Source organism: Sminthopsis crassicaudata, chromosome 2 (assembly GCF_048593235.1).
Source record: "Sminthopsis crassicaudata isolate SCR6 chromosome 2, ASM4859323v1, whole genome shotgun sequence".
NCBI classification, from domain to species: Eukaryota; Metazoa; Chordata; class Mammalia; order Dasyuromorphia; family Dasyuridae; genus Sminthopsis; species Sminthopsis crassicaudata.
In genome coordinates, this window is record NC_133618.1 from 255059079 (window position 1) to 255076152 (window position 17074).

At 40.6% G+C, this 17074-nt stretch overlaps 1 long non-coding RNA gene across 2 annotated transcripts in view; it reads left to right on the forward strand.

The window, feature by feature from the left end:
* LOC141555749 (uncharacterized) overlaps positions 1 to 16621 on the forward strand; it is a 58174-nt gene extending 41553 nt beyond the window's left edge. For both annotated transcript variants that reach the window (XR_012486318.1, XR_012486319.1), the window contains exon 3: positions 16280 to 16621. This is a non-coding gene — a long non-coding RNA (uncharacterized LOC141555749). The remainder of the gene's footprint in view (positions 1 to 16279) is intronic.
* Positions 16622 to 17074: the final 453 nt, after the last annotated feature.

The window sequence follows — 17074 nt, forward strand, 5'->3', positions numbered from 1 at the left end:
TAAATGTTTTTCCCTTCCCTACCCCATCCAGACTATTTTTTTTATTTCATTATTTTTTATTTTATTATTATTTGCATTTATTTATAATACATTATATGATGCATATAATACACAATATAATTTATAATTAGCATTTAGAAAAGAGCATTTGCTAAAGAAAAAAAAAAAGAACATACAATAGTAATCAATCAATAAATATTAAGTGCCTACTATGTGCCGGGTGATTTGCTAGGTGTTGGGGATGCAAAGCAATGTAAAAGTCAATCCCTGCTTTGAGGAATGCTAAATTCAATCATGTGCAAACAAGATATATACAGGATAAATTGGAATTCATCTACTAAAGGAAGGTACTAAAAATAAGGGAGATTGGTAAAGGTTTCCTATAGAAGTTAAGACATTAATTAGAACTTGAAGGAAACCTGGGAAAACAAGAGGCATCTGTGACAGGAGAGTATTCTAAATTCTTTTTTTTATTTATTAATTTTATAATTATACATTTTTTGACAGTATATATGTATGAGTAATTTTTTATAACATTATCCCTTGTATTCATTTTTCTAAATTTTCTCCTCCCTCCCTCTACTCCCTCCCCTAGATGACAGACAATCCCATACCTTTTACATGTGTTACAGTATAACCTAGATATAATATATGTGTGTAAATCCAATTTTCTTGTTGCACATTAAGTATTGGATTCCAAAGGTATAAGTAACCTGGGTAGATAGACAGTAGTGCTAATATTTTGTATTCAATTCCCAGTGTTCCTTCTCTGGGTGTAGTTGTTTCTGTCCATCATTGATCAGCTGGAAGTGAGTTTATCTTCTTTATGTTGAAGATAACCACTTCCATCAGAAGAGTATTCTAAATTCTAGGTGAGAGGAACAGATAGGAAGTCCATGCTACCTGATCATAAAGTATGTAGAGGGATAGGTGGGGGATTGGAAGGGTGGGGGAGGGCTTTGAATGCCAAACAGAGGGTATTATATTTGATCCTGGAGGTGACAGGATGCTGCTGAAATTATTGAATTGAGGAGAGCCAGGATACGTTCATAACTGTTCTTTAGAATGATAACTTGGAAAGCAGAGTATTTAGGAAAAGATTTGTGGCAGACAGAGCAACCAGCAGGCATGAGGTGATAAGGGTCTGTTTTAGGATGGTTGAAGAATCACAGGAGTGTATATGAGAGTTATCAAAGCAAAACCATCTTGGCAACTGATTAGAAGATGAGAAAGATGAGATGTCTAGGATGGCATGTAGGTTGTAAGCCTAGGTGACTGGGAAGACAATACTCTTCATTGTAATACAGAAGTAAAGGAGAGGAAAGATAAATGAATTCAGTTATTGAATTTAAGATGTTTGGAGGATATCCCATTTGAGATATCCAATAGGCAGTTGAAGGTGTGACACTGGAGGTCAACTGAGAGATTTGGGCTAGATAAACAAATTTGAAAAGCATCACTAAGCTGAGGACTGAATCCATGGGAGCTGATCATCAAATGAAAAAATGTAGATGATGAAAAGGCCCAAAATAGGGCCTATAAGATATCTTTTATAGCAGTTATAAGTCAAAGTCAAAGACAAATATTCCTAGTTCCTGCATCTGATTTAATAGAATATGGTCTCCATTCCTTTTACCATCCTGGGAAACTTCTAGACACCTCCATCATGAGGGTAGGCAAGTGAAGGGAAATCAAGCATAAGACTGAAAAGAGATCGAGAAGAATGAGGACTGAGAAAGGCTATTAGGTGTGGTAGTTCAGAGATCACTAGGAATTTTGGAGAGAGCAGTTTTCATCTAAATAATGAGATCAGAAGCCAAACTGTAGAGTAAGAATGAGAGGAAAGAAAATAGAGGAATGTATTATAGCAGCTTTCTCTAGGAATTTAACCAGAAAGTGGAGAAGATGTGGCAATAACTAACATGGATAGGTAGAGCAAATGAGGGCTTTTTGATGATGGAGGAGAAATGGGCATGCTTATCGACATTTGGGAATCAGCCAGGAGACAGAGATTGAAGATAAGTGAGAGAGAGGATGTGATAGTGGAGTCAATCTGCTGGAGTAAATATGGGTTGGAATGGAATCACTTTTTCATAATAAGGTTAGGTTTAGGGACAGCTAGATAGTGCAGTGGATAGAGCACTGGATTAGAGTTAAAATTGGCCTCAGACACAACAGTGGGCAAGTCACTAAACTCCATTTGCCTTGTTAAAAATAAAAAGGTTAAACTTGGCAAGGAAAAGAGCTTCTTCATATGAAATAAAAGTAAAGGAAGAGAAAATGCCAGAGTATATCATAGAATTACAAGATAAAGGGAAAAGATAGCTCTTGATAAGTTTCAATATTTTTAGTGTGTGAAACACTTCCCCTCTCAGCAAATACATTCACTTAAGAGAAGAAAAGAATAAACAAAAAAGAGATAAGGTGACATGTGTTCATGGACACATGGCAACCAGATGGGAGATAGATTAGCCACTCCTTCCAATTTGGTTTCTCATAGTAGCTTTACCTCACATCCCACCTAGAAAGAAAAGAAGCAAAAAGGCTATCCAACAGGAAGGTCACACTTCTGGTTCATCACCTAGTGAATCCTCAGTCATAGCTCCTCAAAAAAACAAAAGATTCATTGTAACACAGTCAGTCATGAGCAGAAATATCATTACATTAATAGATCTTAAGTCAATGGTGTCAAACTCAAATTGAAATGGATCCCCGGCCCACATATTTACTTAGAAAACCATAAACTAATAGAATTTGTTATATTGTATTTTTATTTATTTTGTTCAACATTTTCCAATTGCCTTTTAATCTGGTTCTTCTCTACTTGGCATGTTGCAATCCTAGTGCTGAGCAGCAGTCTGCATCTTTGACACCTTTGAACTACTGAGTTGCCCAAGATGATGCAGGTGCTAAGAGGTACATCTGAGATGATCTAGCTCCCAGTTTCTTAAACTGTGGTTTGTACGCCTAGATAAAGATCCCATCAATGAATAGGGGTCACAAAATGATAATTATCAGTAAATGATTTGTATTCCTTATTTTATGTACCTATATGCTTGGGGTCACAAAAATTTCTCAGGCAAAAAGGGATTGTAGTGGAAAGTGTTTAAAAAGCCCTTATCTAGCTCACCTATACCTAAATACTATGACAGTTCAGTTGGTGATATGCAAAATGACTATCATAAATAACACTTACCTCCCGGAATTGTGAAAATATGATTATATTTTAAAATACTTTGCCAACCTTAAAGCACTATTATAACAATTATATGAATGCTATTAAAATATTGTTTAAAAGCCATTTCAACTTTTTCTCTCAACTTCCACTTGTTCCTAGTGCTGCCCTCAAGGGCCCAGCAGAAGGAAGGGAACTCTTCTTTAGGACAATCCTTCAAGCACAAGAAGTTATAACTAATGGATAGTCACCACATTCTTCCTAAATTTTCTTTTTTCTAGGATAATATTCCTAGTTTCCTTCACCTGATTGTAATAGATTATGGTCTCCATTCCCTTTCCTATCTTGGGAAACTTCTAGACAACTCTATCATGAGGGTAGGCTAGTGAAGGGAAATCAAGCATAGAATCATTTCTTTCCTGTAGGCATCAGGAGCTTTCCTCCCCCAGAAAAATACTTTTGATGAAAATTAATTCAATCCCTAAAATTGGCTAATCAAAAAAAAAAAAAAAAAATCCAGCTTCTGGGTTATAATCATTATGAAATGTTATCTACTGTTATCTACTGAAGGGAACAACCCCTCACCAAAAGGGGCTACATGCTGAATTTCTACTCGTTTTGTCTGCTAAATCTGGTCTGTGATCCGGTTCTCACCACCTCACACAGTTGGCAAATTCTTGCTGAAGTGGAGTTATATTTTCAAGGGAGAAGATTTTGGTTAGTTAGCTGGTTTAGCATACATTTCGGTGCTGCTTATACGCTTGGGTGCTGGTTGGGAAAGTCGATTAACCAGACTTGATTTGAGGTTTTGGAAAGAGCACTGGGAGTTGCTCTGCTGCTAACCTGTCAGGTTGTGCTGGGGATGAGGCCTAGTGAAAAATTCTGTGGGATTACTGGTTTGGGGTCAGTGCCCAGTCCTTGGAAGCAGGAGTAAGACCTTTCAACTACGGGAAAATCTCAAGTCAAATCTCCGTGTCTCCGTGTTCTTGTGTCTGCTTCTGAACCTTGAATCCTGAATTTTTGATTTGTTTCCTTCCCTTCTCCATACCCCAGACTCTCTTTCACACATATTAACTTCCTTACCCAGTTCGTTTCCTGGGTCCCAGATCCCGGCTTAAAGTGGTGGAAGTGGCAGGCTTTGGGGAAGAGGAAACCTGAGCAGACAAGGGAAAAGACGCTCTGATTTACCAAGAGCTTCCCTTCCCCTTCCTGCCCCACGTGTCACTAGATAAGCGATCATGGACCAGTCCCTTTGGCATGGCAGTGACCCAGTGGGAGTGTAGGAGAACCGGGTCTGAGGGAACTCCAGGACGAACTTTGGATCCGACCACCTCACAGCAATCAGATCCAGGATCTGATCTCTCAGGTATGTCCATCCTCCAAGGAGCAGGGAGGGGAACCTGGACTGGATCACGGCGGACTCGTGGAACGGCTTCTGTATCTGGGTTTGAAATCTGATGACGCCAGATGTGTGCTGCTCTCACAGACCAGACTCAGTCTCTTGGATATCTCAGCCCTTCTCCCACACTCTTTCCTGACAGAGTTCTCACCCTGACTGGAGTGGCCCTGCTTGAGTGACTAAGCGGAGATTGATAGATGACCTTTGAGTCAGGGTCGCCCTTTGTTCTAGGGGCAGCCTAGGAAGGGTGTGGACAGTGGGAATCAATAGTTCTCAAAACCAAGTAGGGGAGAAAGAATCCCTAGCATGAGGGAGACCCCCGGAACATCTTGCAGGGAGAAGAGGGAGAGAGCAGGGATAATAAACAGGTTGGGCAGGACCAGCACTTAAAGGCTTTTATCTCTCTTCCCCAGCAAACGAAGGAGCCATTCATTGGTTCCTTTCTCATGACCAGGCCGGTTCCACTGTGCTCGCCTTGGATTCCCAGGATTACTGAAGAGGCTTGAGTGAGGAGACCCAAGAGTGACAATCCTGTGGGGTTTTAAGCATGATGGCTGGGTGACCCTTACCTAGATGTTACTCTAGGCTCTCTGTAGAACTCGGCACCAGCATTTCTATAAGTTGTTATTTAGGGACAGCGTGATATGTGGAAAAGAGGAGACAGGTTCCAATTCTTCCTTCACCTTCTACTAACTGTGTGACCCTGGATAACTTCTTTGAATTTTAGTTCTGTCCTCTGTTAAATGAAGATAATCATGTTTGGAGTGCTATTATCTTATAGGATTGTTGTGAGGCTCAAATAAGACAAAACAGAAAAGATATTATCTCATCACAATAGTGCTTTGTCAGAATGATATCCACATCAATTCAATTTGATAGTATTTATTAAGGTATCTACTATGTACATGGCTGTAAAATGAGCTGGAGAAGGAAATGGCAAACTACTCTTTGCCAAAAAAATCCAAATGGGATCATGAAATGTCAGATGTGACTGAAATAATTGAGCATGTGCCTGGCACAGTGCTAGGCCATGTTAAAAAAACAAAACAAAACAAAACAAAACTGGGAAGCTTCTCTGGGCAAAGAAAAATAATGAAGGGGGGAATCGAAAGGGAAAAGCTCAATAATCAATGCCTTGAGTGCTTTGTTTGGCCTTGCTAATCTTTTATAAGCTATAATTATTAGGATAAGAAATAACTTTGTGATTTATGGTAAACATAGAACCAATTTAAAAAAAAACTGCATCAGAGTCTCAGAACATATTAAATGGATTGTAGACCCCATCTTTGTTTCTCTTTTAAAAGGTTGGTTCCTTTGCCCAGAGAAGCTTCCCAGTTTCTTTTTTACAGTCATTTTTTTTACCAAAATTAAAACAGTATCTCCTTAAAGAACTTTGGGAGAAGTAACAAAGATGCAAAATCTAGACAGTATAAATACTGCCCCCTTACCTCTTCATTTCCCATGTTGAATCATGCTTTCTTTCCTACATTAGTATCTACCCACAGGCTACCTATGGGTTCTGAAATCATTCATCTAAAACTCTTTTTAGATACATAGAGTGTGGTCAGTTACTCCAAGGTTGATGATACAATTCTGTCTCATTTAGAACCCTCCAGATGTGGAGACAGTTACTATCAGAAACTGCATCTCTTGAATTTTTCTACTGTTTCCAGTTCTACTCTGTAGGTCTTGGAGTCTTGAGTGTTCGAGATAAGAGCTGAGAGCTCAGTGTTGTTTCAAAATCATAGCCTAAAAGGACTGGGGGGGGGGGTGTAATAAGAAGGGAGCCAACCTCTCATAAGCTGTAGAAAGTGTGTGTGTGTGTGTGTGTGTGTGTGTGTGTGTGGTGGGGTAGGGATGAGACAGTAGCACTGGAGGTAATGGGGGCAGCATTCCTCAGTTTTTCCAGTGTGTGGTAGGATATCCTTGAATAAAATGAGGGAATAGATAGCTGGAGTCTCATCCTTTTCTTAAAGGAGTTGTGAGGGGAGAGAGCAGCAATCTGCATGAAAGACGGAGCTTGGCAGCAGGAGGACAACTGACCCTCCATGGTTATCTATTTTCCTCAAAGCAGGGTCATACAGAATGTGTGGTCAGTGTAGCCATTTGCTAAATACAGGGCAGGTTGAGACCTGAGGTTGGAGGGTTTCTAACATTGGATGAAGGTTTATTCTTAGTCTGGAACTACATTCTTGAATGAAATGAGGGAATGAACAATGAAAGTCTCATTGGATGAAACTCCCAGGGAAGGGAGGGTCAGTGTGGATGAGGGAAAGAGACTGGGTTAGCAGGAGCAGAGCTGACCTTCTTTCTGCATTATCTCTTACCCTCAAAGTAGGGTCATATAGGAGGTGTGGTCAGGATATAACTGTTTGCTAAATACAGGGCAGGTTGAGGCCTGAGGTTGGAGGGCTTTTAACATGTGGGTGTAGGTTTATTCTTAGCTCAGAACTGCTTGGTAGGAGCAGCTTCCAGCTTCCAGTTTCCTCTGTCTCTAGGGGTAGAGGGAAGGGGCCAATTATATATGCATGTACTCAGTCCTGCTCTAAACTCAGGTGTCCCTAGGTTCAGCCCTACCTGAAACAATCTGCTCTGATGCTTGGTTCTGCCCAGAAGCTGTAGCATGTCTCTAGATCCAGCTTCAAGCTAGTAAGGAAAGGAAGTTAAGCTCATTTCGGGGGTAAAGGGAGACAAAGGAAGAGATGGAGGTAAACATAACATGAGCTGCACAGGAAGCCAGGCGTTGGCGGTAACCATCCCTCCCCCTGAACCCCCGACTCTCTGGCTGTTCAGCTGTCCTCAGGGCTCTGGATAATTCTCTTCCATACCAGATGTTCAGCAGCTGTCTTGGCCATTTCCTCCCCCTCCTGCCTGACCCCAGCATCCGCCAGGAAGTTCTCCCCTGCCTGTCCTCAGGCACTGACCCTGTTCCCCACCTTTCCTCCCTCCGCACCCCATTTCCTGCGCTGAATTGTTTGTGCAAAGGAAACCTGGATTCTCCCTCATCTCTTCTTCCCTGCCTGTATCTGTCTCCCCTTCTCCTTCCTCTCAGCCTTGCCTTCTTGCTTGGCCCTTACCTTTCCATCTCAGCTCTAAGCAATGCATCCTTCTCTCCCTTTTCCACCCTTCTTCCCCCCTCCCCTCTTGCTCCTGCCAACTTGCTCAGCTTCCCCCCTCCCTGTCCTCTGGGGCTCAGACTACCCATGTGGTCTGCTCAACCCATGGACAGAACCTTATTCTTTGTTCTCAGGAGGTAGGTGGACCCGGGGCTTCCCTCTCCAGAGGGGACCCTAGGATTAGGAGTGCTCCCCCAGGTGTGATCTTGGCTCTCCCCCTCCCCCTGGAGAAGACCCCATCTCTTGGCTCTCCCCAACCCTCCCGACAAGCCTCTTTAGCTCTCCTTTCTTTATTTAGCTTCTTCCTCTCACAGGCTTTGCTGGGCTCAGGGCGGAATAAATCACTCAGCTCCCTGGAGGCCACTGAGAACACAGGCCAGGGAAGGGAGAGGTCTCTTCTGGCAGCTTGCAGAGGCCTGGAGGAGCTCAGCTGCAGTGGCTGCTCTGGGGGAGGGATCAGAGCTGGCTTGGTGACCCTGAGGGCCAGTGGGGCTGAGGTCAGAGGCCACCGAGCTTCAGCCTAACAAGGGAGAGTCGAGGGGGTGGGGGCAAGGGGTAGGTGGGGGCTCAGATATCTCTTGGGGGTTGGTGTTGAGGAATAGAATGCGGTAGGAGGATTGTGAAGTCTGAGGGGAAAAAAGGGGTGGTCTCAAGAGCTGATAAGCAGAGAGATATGTACCTCTCCTCCCTGCCCCCCCCTTCTGAAGCTTTCCTGAGCAGATGGGGGTGGGAAGGAGCAGGAGGTCACAGTGGTTGCATCTGGTCCTGGCTGAAGAGGGGCTGCTCAGAAGTGGACTAAAGGGGGGTAGCTCCTTTCCTGTCACATGCTTTCCTGTCTCATAGCAAAGCTGGCGACTCTGGGGCAGTGATTTTTCCCAAGGGGAAGGGTGGGGGACAAGCCAGACACAAGGCAAAGAATCTGAGCCCTAAGGGGTGGGGGTGAGGAGAGATTTAACCTTTGCCCCCTCTGGATCATGTCTCTGATGTGGGCTCTGGGCTCTGGCTGACAACTTTATCTTTCAAACGTTTCCCATGGACTGGGCCACTTAGTCTTTTGATGCCAAGGGTGAGTCCCACTCTAGAAAAGCCCAATATGCCAAATTGTGTATTTGGAAGAGCAATCAATCACTATTAGGGAAGGATTCAGTGTCCATTATCAACTTTCCTGGTATATTCAAAATATGATTTGATATTCACAAATTTGATTTACACACAAACTTTTCAGGAATCCATCTATTGTCTAAAACAAGGTTCTCCCCTAGGAGATACCCTTTCTTTTTTTCCTAGTCCTAGAGAACCCCAGCTGAAGAAACATGACTGTAGGCTAGAGATGTAGGGCACTATTGCCTCCTACAATGGAGGATCCACCCCAACTACTCCAGAACCTTTTCCCACATGTCAACGGGTTGAGTAATCTCTTGACTCTAGTCATTTTCATTAGCTGTACTCCATGCCCACATCCTCATCTCTTCTAATTTCTCCAGCTTTCTTCAGTCCTTGCTAAAATCCCACTTTTTACAGAACGCCTTTCCCAATATACCTGAATTCTAGTTAGTGCCTTCTCTCTGTTGATTCCAGTTTATCCTGTATATAGCTTATTTGTTTGTTGGTCTCATGTTGTCTCCCCCATTAATCCTTGAGCATCTCTATAGCAAGAGCTCTATATTTGCAATGCTTGGCAGTTTTTGATACGCAATAGGAGCTTGAAAAACTTTTGATTGATTCCTAATTCCTGCTTTTTCCACTCCAGAGAAAAATCCTACAGAACAGTGCCCCTCCTCAGCTTTCAAGGGTCTGTTTATCCCCTCAGAATTCCATTGTTGGATGAAAACTCTACCCTAGTGTCTCTGAGCCATCCTCCCACAAGTTTTGAGACTGAATGTAGTACCAAAAGAAAAGCATCAAGTGATGTCCCAGATTTCCCTCTATATCCTCTCCCTTCCCCCCCACCCCTGCGCCAGTCCCAAAATATTAATTTCTCAACTATAACAGTGCTGGCTTCCTCTCTTACTTCCTAGAGATAAATTTCAGCAAAACATTGACCACTATGAAACAGCTCAGCTCATTCATTGCCTATCCTACCAGCTTCTAGTTCCTCAGCTGATCCCTCCCATCATTCCCTGGCCTTTGCCCTGTCACCCAATGAGTTCTGCAGAGATGAGATCAACCAAATCTTCAAGAACCCAGGTAAAACTCATATGGAGGAAGAAGAGAAAACCAATGAAAAGAGGCAGCCTGGCTATTCAATATCTTAGCAATGAGAGAGCTCTTCATAACAAAGCTTTCAGTGAAGTTATTTAGCTCGATCACAATCTCGTTTATTTCTCCCTTGCCTTTCCTAAATCTATGCTTTATCCTCATTGTACTTTTATTTCTTGCATTCCTCCTTGTTCTCTCTACCCCTCTATTGATTTTCCCTGCTTTGCCTTCAATTTCCCCCCCTCTCACTCTTGAAGTTGTGTGTCCCCTACTTTTGACTCTCTTGACAAATCTTGTACTATCACAATTTTCTCTGTATCCATTTTCTTTTTTTCAATAGTGTTTTATTTTTCCAAATACATGTGGAGATAGTTTTAAACATTAATTTTTGTAAAACTGTAAGCTTTGTTCCAAAAATTTTCTCTCTCTCTTACCTCCCCCTCTTACCCCAAGACAGCAAATAATCTGATATAGCTTAAATATGTGCAATTACAAAAAAACCCAAAAAAACAAAAAACAAAAAAACAGATTTCCATATGTGTCATGTTGTGCAAGAAAAAAAAAAGACCAAAAGGGGAAAAGTACAAGAAAAAACCCAAAAATAAAAAGATAAAAATTATAGTTTGATCCACATTCAATCTCCATAGTTCTTTCTCTGGATGTAGATGGCGCCCTCCATCCCAAGTCTATTGGATTCTACATTGTTGAAAAGAGCCACGTCTTTCCTCAGTTGATCATCACACAATCTTCTTGTTACTAGGCACAATGTTCTCTTGGTTCTGCTCACTTAACTTAGCATCAGTTCATGTAAGTCTTTCCAGGCTTTTCTGAAATCAATCTGCTCATCATAAAAAACAACATTCCATAGCATTCATATACTATAACTTATTCAGTCATTCCCCAGCTAATGGGCATCCATTCAATTTCCAATTCTTTGCTGCTACAAAAAGAGCTGCTGTAAACATTTTTACACATGTGGGTTCTTTTCCCTCTTTTATGATCTTTGGAATACAGACCCAATAGTGACATTGTTGGATCAAAGGGTCTTCACAGTTTTATAGCTCTTGGGGCATAGATCCAAATTGCTCTTCAGAATGATTGGATCAGTTCACAACTCCACCAAGAATGCATTGGTATCTCAGTTTTCCCATATCCCTTCCAATATTTATCATAATTTCCTATTATCTTAGCCAATGTGAAAGGTGTGAGGTAGTTTTTCAGAGTTATCTTCTATTTCTCTAATCAATAGTGATTTAGTGCATTTTTACATGACTAGAAATGGCTTTAATTTCTTCATCTAAAAATTATCTCTTCATATCCTTTTTTTAATGTCCATTTTCAATCTTAAACCACTTCTGGCATTTGCCTTCTCCTATTGTATTCCTGAGCTGCTAAGTGACTGTGGAGGAAGTCATACCACTGTGAAAGCTGGGTCCACTAAAAAATTAATGCCATCTAATTTCAACTTGGCCCTCAATAGTGCACAATTTCTTTTCTTCTTTTTCCTTGGTCTATCCCACTTCCCTCAGTGTCTATTCCAAAGCTCTTTGTTGCTCAGAGCCTCTTCTACACCTTTTAGTATAGGTCTCTGCCTCCTACTTTGAGAGAAAGTAGAGGGGGTAAGAAAGGGCAGGAAAGAGAAAGAAATTATAGAATAAGCTTCTGGCAGGAGATGGAGGGAACAAATAGAAGTTAGGCACTTCAGAATTACTTTTAAAAATCTACTTAATGGGAAATATACCAGTGGAATCTAATGAACAACAATAGCAGAGACCCAGACCCTTGGGGTTTCTCTCAAGACCCTGAGTACTAAGTAATCAACTGACTCTGGGCACACAAAACCAGAGTCTGAGTCAGGTTGAGGAATGGCTCCAGAGAAGGTAGGACATTAGTCATGTCCTATCAACTAACTTCCTGTACTATGTTTCTCCTCGATGTTCAGTATCTAAAACATAATATCCATATCCAAAACAGAATTATCTTCCCCTTATACCTGACCTCCTCCTAACTCTGCAGTTACACAGTTTCACAGCTTTGGAATCATCTTTTAATCTTTCCTCTCCCTGATCCCCACATCCGTATTGGTAAGATTTGCTGGATCTGTCTCCATATATTTCACATCTATCTTCTTTTCTCTGCTTATTACTCTGGGTCAGACCCTATCACTTCTTACCATTTCTCTAGTAATAACCTCCAACCTAACTGGCCTACCTAGTGTGAACCTGTCCTCTATCTAATCCATCTTCCATGCAGGTGCCAAAGGCACAAGTTCCCCCACTTAAAAACAAAACAAAAACAAACAAAAAACCTTATTGAGTGATGATCAATTGTGACAGAAGTAGCTCTTCTTAGCAGTCCAGTGAGCTGAGACAATTCCAATACACTTGGAATAAAATCCACTTCCAGAGAGAGACTGAATGCAGATTGAAGCATGCTATTTTTACTTTTTGTTGTTGTTGTTGCTTTTTCTTGTGGTTTCTCCCTTTTGTTCTGATTTTTCTTTCACAATATGAGTAATACAAAATATGTTTAAAATGATTGTACATGTATAACTGATGTCAGATTGCTTGCTATCTGGGAGAGGGGAGAGATGAGAGGAAGGGGAAAATTTTTAAACTCAAAATCTTACCAAAAAATTAATGTTGAAAACCATATTTACATGTAATTGGAAAAATAAAATACTAGTGATGAAAGTAAACCTTCAGGAGGAGCTCCCCCATTGCCTTTGTTTTTGTGGTCCAATTATGGCCAAGATCCAGGAATGGTTTGCCATTTCCTTCTCTAGGTCATTTTACAGATGAGGAAACTGAGGCAACCTGGGTTAAGTGACTTGCCCAGATCACAAAGTGTGTCTAAGGTCAAATTTGAACTTAGGTCTTCCTGACTCCAGATCCAGAATTCCATCCACTGACCACTCCATATTACTTACAAAATAGAAATTCTTCAACATTGTAATTTAAGGCTTTCCACAAATAGACTCTCACCAATATTTCCAATTTCTCTTATCCTATCTCTTTCATGAAGTCTACACTTCAAGTTATATTATTATTGTTGTTGTTAAGTTGCCTAAACTCATTAGCTCTTTCTCCCATCTCCAGGAATTTGTACAAGTACTCATGCCTGGAATACACTCCTTCAACTCCTCTCAGAATCCTTTGCCTTAAAAGCTTAGCCCCCATACTATTTCCTCTCTGAAGCCTCCCCTGGTCTCCTTTCTCTACTCTCCTAACTTTTACCCTACCCCACCAGTTGTCAATGTTCTCTGTGTCCTCAGTTTTATTCATACAGTACTTTTTCATGTATATGTGCCCTCCCCCAGTAGAAAGTTCCCAGAAGACTATTTCATCTTAACCTGGGCACCCCAGTGCCCAATGTACCTTGCACATACACAGTAGATGTTCAAAAAATAGTTGCTAAATTGAATTGATATGAAGGATGATCTGGGAACCTTTGGGAACATTTGTGGTGAACTATTTGGTTTTATTTCTTTTCATGATGATAAGAAGTGATGTGATGTGAGGTTTCCTGGCTAAGAGACAGAGAGAGATAGTCAAAAGAAGTAAGTGATAAATAGTATTCTATGGGTAAAGGGCCAAAAGCCCACCAAACATTTTGAGGCTTCCTAATGACCTGAAAGGCAACAGGATATAGTTGAAAGAGCTCAGGATTAGGAACTGGAAGACATGGGTTTGAACTTCTGCTCCACTTGTCATGTGACTGAGTCTAAGCAAATAATTTATTTGTCCTTCCTAAAATATCTGAGTGCTCAACCTGTTTAAAAAAAGTAAATAGATTTCTATGACATCTTCCAATTTTAAGTCTTATGAACTACACTAGTTTTGTACAATGGTATGAATGATTGAACTGTGGCCAAGGTTGGGGAAGAAACCAAGTTAAGAATATTTGGGAGATGCCTGTTGGAAGCTCCAATCCTGATATTGTACCAAATTCACTAAAAGGGCACAATAGCTGGGTAACTTTTAGTTATCTGTATGTGATAGTATGGGGGCAATTTCTATAAATTACTTTTTTTCTCCATCATAAACTCCAAAAGCAACTCATTTGTCATCTGAGATATGTGGCAAAAGGAAGATGTGTGAGAGAAAGAAAACTGGAATTTAAGGTCTTTCAATGAAGGAATAGGGCTCTGAATATTCAGGCTGAAGGATCAGTGTCAGAATTTAGCTTTAACTAGGACAAGGACAGGATGTAGAAATTAAGCATTTGGAATTTATGGGAAAGACTCAGCATTTACAATCAACTTTTTCTTTGAGAGGGTCTCATTTGTTACTCCATTAATCAGAAGGTCACACCTAGAGATTTCTCAAATTTGTCATTTCTTAGCCTATGCTATTGGTTACTTCATAACCCAGGTTAATGGGAGCTACCTACATGGCAAGAATGACTTATTAATCACTTGAGTATCATTATACTATTACAAGAATTCAGAGTAGACCCTGAATCCATACTCCATTAAAATTTCAGTTCAGAAGAGGATATACCAGTAGAAGAAGGAATTTTCCTGAAGCCTTCATTTAACAAATGTTTGTAAAGCAGCTATATTATGTGTCAGGCAGTGTGGAAAGTACAGACAAAACCCCGAATGGCCCCTGATCTCAAGTTGCTTACCTTCTATTGGGAAAATAACATATGTACAAAAAATTCAACATAAAACAAGTTAGTATCATTTTAAGGTTTACAAAGTGTTTACATGCACTATCTTATTTAATCCTCACAATAAGTCTGTGAGGGAAATATTATTATCCTTACTTTATAGATGATGAAACTGAGCCTGTGAGAGGTTCCATGACTTGTCCCGAGTCACAGGACTTAGCCACCTAGCTATCTTTGTACAAAGTAGATACCATTACTTCTAGAAGAAGTTACTTCTAGGGAAGAAAGGTTCAGGATAGACCTCATGAAGAAGTGGGACTTAAAGAAAGCTGGATGGAGGTTAAGAAGGGAAATATGATGGGGGAGGGGGGTTAAAAAGGGAAAACAATCATTGCAAAGGGAGATAGAATATCATACAGAGAAAAGAAAGCAGGTCAATTTGTCTGGAAGATAAAATAGGTGAAGAAAAGCAGTTTATTATAAGCCTGGAAAGGTAGGTGTGGGCCAGATGTTGAAGGACTTTAAAAGCCAAATAAAGAGGTTATCTGAAGTTATGTTACATAAATTCATTCTTGGGGAGAAAGCTAAAGTGAACTAGCCCCATTGGATGACCTCTATTTTTGACCATCTTAACTTTTATTTGTTGATTTCCAGGCCCTATTGTTGTTCAGTTATGTCCAAATTTTTGTGAGCCTATTTGGGATTTTCATGATAAAGATATTAAAATTGTTTGCCATTTCGTTCTCCCCTTCATTCCACAGATGAGGAAACTGAGGCAAATGGTTAAATGATTTGTCCAGTGTCACACAGCCAGTAATTGTCCAAGATTAGATTTGAACTCTACTCTTCCTAACTCCAGGGCTTGCACTCTATCCACTTCACCACCTAGATGCCCTTCCAGACCCTGACCCCTTCCTTAGAAATAACTACAACTCTTAATAGTGCTCCTCCCCCAATCCCTTGCAAATCCAGTTTCCTGTCCCAATCTGTACATTGACTTTCACTCTTTGCCTCTTTCCCTGCCTGCCTAAGGATTTCCCCTTGGGGGAACTCAGCAGCTTCCTTAGCCTTCCCTATTTCCCATACCTACTTTCCAACCTTCAAGGTTTTGGGAACATCTCTCATGCATAGAAGGTGTATCAATGCCAGCATTTATATACCTGTTTTTAGAATTACAAAACACTTTCTTCCTAATGACCATAGCACTCACCAATTCAATAAACTTCTGTGGTTCCCTATCACCTCCAGAATAAAATATAAAATCCTGTTTGGCATTCAAAACCCTTCATAATCTAGATTCACCTACCCTCTTCCAGTTTTCTTGCACCTCATATCTTCCCCTCAAACAAAATACTTTATCTCCCAAACCCAGGTATTTTCACTGGCTGTCCCCCACACCTAGAATGTTTTTCCTCCTTGATTCTTCACTTCCCTGCTTTTCTTCAGGTCCAAGCTAAAATCTCACCTTCTATAAGAAACCTTTGTTGATTCACCCTATTGCTAATGCCTTCTCTCTGTCGATTATTTCCAGTTTTTCCTGTATATAACTTATCCGTTCACAGTTGCTTGCATGTTGCATCCCCTATTAGACTGGGAGTTCCTTCAGAACAAGCATTATCTTTTACCTTTCTTTGTATCCCCAGTGCTTAGCACATTGTGGCACATAATAGGCACTCAATGAATATTTTCTGACTTACTGATTGAGGTAGTTAGAGAAAATATTGTTCTCTCATTTTTTTTGGATGAGAAAACTGAAGCTTACTGATTACTTCACAGGTGTTACATGTCCAAATTAAAATAAATTCTGACTCGAACCAGAAGATCACTATACACTTCAACAACAACACTGTATGAGGATGTATTCTGATGGAAGTGGAAATCTTCAACATAAAGAAGATCCAACTCACTTCCAGTTGATCAATGATGGACAGAAATAACTACACCCAGAGAAGGAACACTGGGAAGTGAATGTAAATTGTTAGCATTACTGTCTATCTACCCAGGTTACTTATACCTTCGGAAGCTAATAATTAATATGCAACAAGAAAATGGTATTTACAACACATATATTGTATCTAGGTTATATTGTAACACATGTAAAATGTATGGGATTACCTGTCATGGGGGGAGGGAGTGGAGGGAGGGAGGGGATAATTTGGAAAAATGAATTTAAAAAAAATAAAATAAAATAAAAAAAGAGAAAAAAAAAATTCTGACTCTAAATCTAAGCTTCATTCCACCCCAGCACTTGAAAAGTTAACTTCATAAGCTTATGAGAATGCATCTCACTTATAGAGAGATGCCTGTTTATTGGGAAAGGACTAAATCCTTTCCTTTCCCAAAGATATTTGCCCTCCCTCTTAGGTTGATATGATCAGGGAAAGAGGGGAAGAAAAGGCTACAGCTTGGAGCCAGTAGGATAATGATGTATACCAGCAAGAAAGGAGAAGTCCCTTGGCTTTTCAAGCCTTTCTGGATCTCTCTGAGTCTCTTCCAGATGCTCAGATATTCATGGGAGTGGGAGTGGGGGAACAGGGAGTTCTTCTAAATTTATACTTTAAAACCTTTTAA